Source organism: Ostrinia furnacalis, unplaced genomic scaffold (assembly GCF_004193835.3).
Source record: "Ostrinia furnacalis isolate ACB-3 unplaced genomic scaffold, ASM419383v2 OfSCF0995, whole genome shotgun sequence".
Lineage (NCBI taxonomy): Eukaryota > Metazoa > Arthropoda > Insecta > Lepidoptera > Crambidae > Ostrinia > Ostrinia furnacalis.
The window spans coordinates 649,034-654,025 of record NW_021131234.1 but is presented as its reverse complement, the minus strand read 5'-3'; positions in this window follow the sequence as shown (position 1 = coordinate 654,025).

Sequence of the window (4,992 nt, the reverse complement as noted above, 5' to 3'; positions counted from 1 at the left end):
TACCACATCGATATTCACAGCGAGCAGTCATCTTAAGTTTTTGTTACAAATAATAATTCAAGATGTCGTCCACGTTAGTAAACGTTGGTAGTCCTGATTGGACTCCGATTTATTTTGCTGAAGATTGTCACCCGTTACCAAACTTGCCGGCACAAGAAAATATTAAGAAGAAAAGAGGAATTTCAAAATCCAGGAAGAGTGCACAGAATTTGGACAAGAAGTTGAAGATGGCGTCAACATCTTTCGTTAAAGTGAAGCATGAAAAAGAAGGACGACAGCTCATAAAAATAAAGATTTTTGACTTGACTACTTCTCCGGAGGCGATCGAGGATGATTCAAGAGACGGAGATGTAATCACTAGTGCTCAATACATTGTGACAAGTGTGGTGGACAATATCCTTCATGAAACGGAGGAACTTGTATCAAAAATATCTCGGAAACTTGGAGGAAGTGAATATTAGTTTTGTGATTTCTATTTTTGTTTTTTCTTATTATCTTAAAAGTAAAATGTTAGTTTTAGATATGGGCTACTATGTAAATGATAATTATAATTATTGTGTAATATATTTGTAAGTAAATAAAAGTTTGTAACTAGGTAATTATTATAATAAAAATAAAACATATTTACCTCAATCTTGGGTTTTCATTTTACTGTGTAGATATTTTTGCATTTTAAGTTATAAGGTTCTTGTTAATATTTTTAAGGGATGAGTATCTACAATTAATTGTAATAAACCTCAGATCCTTAAAATGCAACAATTTCTAAGATGTTAAAAAAATAAAAAAGTTATTTGAATCATTAATATTTATTAATTAGAAAATATTTATAATCACAATATTAAATTAACATAAAAACTATTATTAAACTACATACAATTTTAAATCTACATTAACATTTTATTTAATTTTTCTTTTTAAATTAATTCACAGTAATCTTTTTCTGTACACACCATTTTCTTATACACACAACATTTTTTAAAGCACAATATTGTGAATTAGTATGAGTAAAACAGTTATAACACTTAAAATTCATACAGTACATTTCACTCAGGGTATTTAAATTAGGAATACCCTTATTGCTTATATCTGTAACATAATTATGGCCACACAATTCCTGCATCCATTTTACTTTTTCTTCACCCTTTACAATTATATGATAGTCTTTTAAAAAATGTTTTACTATTCTTTTAAATTCTCTATAGTCTATAAGACCTTCCCGCCAAAGGAGGTGTCTGTGTTTTTCAAGCCAACAAACCATTTTCTTTTCTTTGTATGTTAAAGCAGAAAAGGGATACGGTGGTTTTACTAAAAAAACTTGGGTATTGTGTTCCGTAGCTGTAGCCAATTCTTTTACAATAAAATCATTATGCATATTTTTGAATCCTTGTAAATCCACATAAATAATTTCTCTGCTCATGATACCTTTTTTATAANTCATGTCTTGGTGGAATGTGTCCGGAACGGGCAGGCCAGGTCTCAGCTGTTCCAACCTGACGGGTTTTCAGTCGGCAGGTGCAACAGCATCCTGGCTTCTCCTATGTCGGAGGAGGCGAGAGCCTTATACTGTGTTTTTCTAGCTTTTTAGTTTCCTAATTTTAGACAATAAGACACAAATACATTGTACCTAAAATATTGTCTAGATATAATATATTGTACCTAAAGTTTGTATCTAATGGAGCGACATTGTCATCTTGACAAAGCTCCTTAAATAAAGAGAAAAAAAAAATACAAAGAATTTAAATAAACTTTTACATCGCGTATATTACAATGGTCAAATTCTGACATGGACTTTTCTGGTTTATGCTTGCGGGCAGTTTGTAACGCAATAATAACAAATCGAGGCTTGTCGATTTGCGAAGATGTTTTGATTGACCATGTGTGTTTACGTGTCTTAGGTAGCAGAGGATATTCATACAAATCCCAATTTCTAAATGCGTTATAGAACGATCTTTCTCTAAATGTTTCAATATATGCTTCATCATCATTCCATNTGGTCAAATTCTGACATGGACTTTTCTGGTTTATGCTTGCGGGCAGTTTGTAACGCAATAATAACAAATCGAGGCTTGTCGATTTGCGAAGATGTTTTGATTGACCATGTGTGTTTACGTGTCTTAGGTAGCAGAGGATATTCATACAAATCCCAATTTCTAAATTCTAATAAAATAAAACGACTGTCTTCTTTGAAAGCAAGAACATGAGAGAGTTTATTCATAGATAAACCAGATACAAGGTATCATAGACAAAAAAAAGTTTTGGTTATTGTTTATGATATTTTACAACACCCCCACTATATCTAAACAATAACCAATCACTAATTACCACTCAATATTAATTTACACTGTTAATTAATATTTTGGATTCCTAATCTTTTCAAATAATTATAGTGTTTTATACTGTTTACAGCTTTTGTTAGCAAATCAGCTGGCATATCTGACGTACATAAATAATTTACTTTAACAACATTCTCATTTAGCAACTCTCTACAATAATGATATCTAACATCAATATGCTTAGTTCTATTGTGGAATACAGGGTTTAACAATAGTTTTTGAGCACTTTGGCTATCATTGTATAAATTAATTTCATAAAAATTATTAGTAATTTCATACTGCAAGTTTCTTAAGTACACAGCCTCTTTGCAGGCTTCTGAAATTGCCACATACTCTGCTTCTGTACTAGAAAGTGCAATATATTTTTGTTTACTACAACTCCAAGAAATAGCAGACCCCGACAAAGTGTAGCAAAACCCCGTATAAGATTTTCTATCGTTAACATCATTGCTCCAATCAGCATCAGCATAACCTTCAATTTCAATATTATTATTTTTACAATATTTCAGTCCTATATTTTTGGTTTTCTTTAAATACCTCAATACTCTCTTAGCATAGAGCCATTGCTCTTCATTACTACAGTTATTAAATTGACTCAGGTAGGAAACTGAATAAGCTATGTCAGGACGCGTGAGTACAGCTAAATACATTAAGCTCCCAATTAGCTGCTGATATGGATTCTGAGTTTTACAATTTATGTCTTTTTTACATTTCAAGTTTGCCTCCATTGGAGTATTAACAGTTTTACAATTTGTCATGTTAAATCTGCCTAACAACTTATCAATATATTTCTCTTGACTTAAACTGACTGTACAATTCTGTTTATCAATGTTAACTGACATACCTAAACATTCTTTTATTTCTCCTAAATCTTTTAACTCAAAATTACTATTCAACATATCTTTAAGATTGTTTGTTTCAGACTTGTCATTTGAGAAAACAATAAAGTCATCGACATACAAAGTTACTATGGTTCTACTACTGCCAACAATTTTATTATACAAACATGGCTCCAATTTAGATTTATGATAACCAGCCCTTAACATACAGTCATCAACCTTTTCNACCTTTTTATGCCACGCCCTGGATGCCTGCTTGAGACCATATATGGCTTTGTTTAATTTAAGAACTTTTGAATTATCTTTACACTCAAAACCAACAGGTAAGTGCATATATATTGTCTCATGCAAGTCTCCATTCAAAAAAGCTGTCTTTACATCAAGGTGTGTTACATCCAAGTTCAATTGTACTGATAATGCAAATAATAATCTAAGTGTGGTGTGCCGCACAACTGGAGAAAATGTCTCGTCATAGTCAACACCATATTTTTGAGAACAACCTTTAGCTACAAGTCTGGCACGATACCTTACATTGTTTACACTTAAACAATCTCTTTTCTTTTTCAAAACCCATTTACACTTTACAATATTTACACCAACAGGAGCATCAACAATGTCCCATGCATTGTTTTTCTCAAAGCTTTCCAGTTCATCTTTTACAGCCTGTTTCCAATGTTCTTTTTCTGGTCCCTGTAAAGCTTCTTCGAGTGTCAGTTCATTGTAATGTTCATCATTTTGTTCTGAACACAAAAAACCATATCTATCTGGCTTTCTTCTCTGCCTTTGAGGTAGTATTTTTCTACTTATAACTTCTGGAACTTCTTCATCAGTAGTCACAGATTCATCCACCACAGTATCTTCCATGTTATCATCATTTGCTGTAGAAGTGAACGAATCCTCATCTGTCATGTCTGCGATATCCCCCACTGAATCTTGACATACTGAACTCTCTTTGAGTTCTTCTGCTACTTCAACTTCTAGATAAGAATGACCATCTTCCATTACAATGACATCTCGACTGGTTGTGACTGTTCGAGTTAAAGGATTATAAACTCTATAACCTTTAACATCTTCAGGATACCCAATTAGAATGCAGTGCTCAGATTTTTTGTCCCACTTACGTCTTTTCTCCTTAGGTATGTGCTTCATGACTGAGCTGCCAAATATTCTTACATGACTTAGGTTCGGCTTTGTCTTTGTCCACAGCTCATATGGTGTGCGATCATTCAATCCAGTTTTTACAATTCTATTCTGTAAATAAACAGCAGTGTTAATGGCTTCAGCCCAGAACTCTTTACCCAGCTTAGCTTCAAACAAAAGACATCTGGCTTTTTCTACAAGTGTTCTATTCATACGTTCACAAAGCCCATTTTGTTCAGGTGTGTATGTGTTCGATTTCTGATGAATAATGCCCTGTTTCTTCAAATAATTATCAAAATCATTATTGCAAAACTCCTTGCCATTATCACTCCTTAGGATTTTTATTCTTTTTGAAGTTAAGTTCTCTACTTTGGCTTTGTACTCTTTAAAACATTGCAAAGCTTCATTCTTAGTCTTTAGAAAATAAACATAAGTCATGCGGCTGTGATCGTCAACAAAGATAAGAAAGTACCTCGATCCTCCTATAGAGAGATTCTCCATCGGCCCACAGATGTCACAGTGTACTACTTCCAACAGCTCAGCACTCCTGTTGCCTTCATGAGGAAAAGGCAATCGGCTTTGCTTCCCTTCGCAGCACACGACGCAGTTCGACTTACTGATGTTGACCTTTTTATCAAACAGCACTCCCTCCACAGCTTCCTGCATTTTGTTCATGTTGA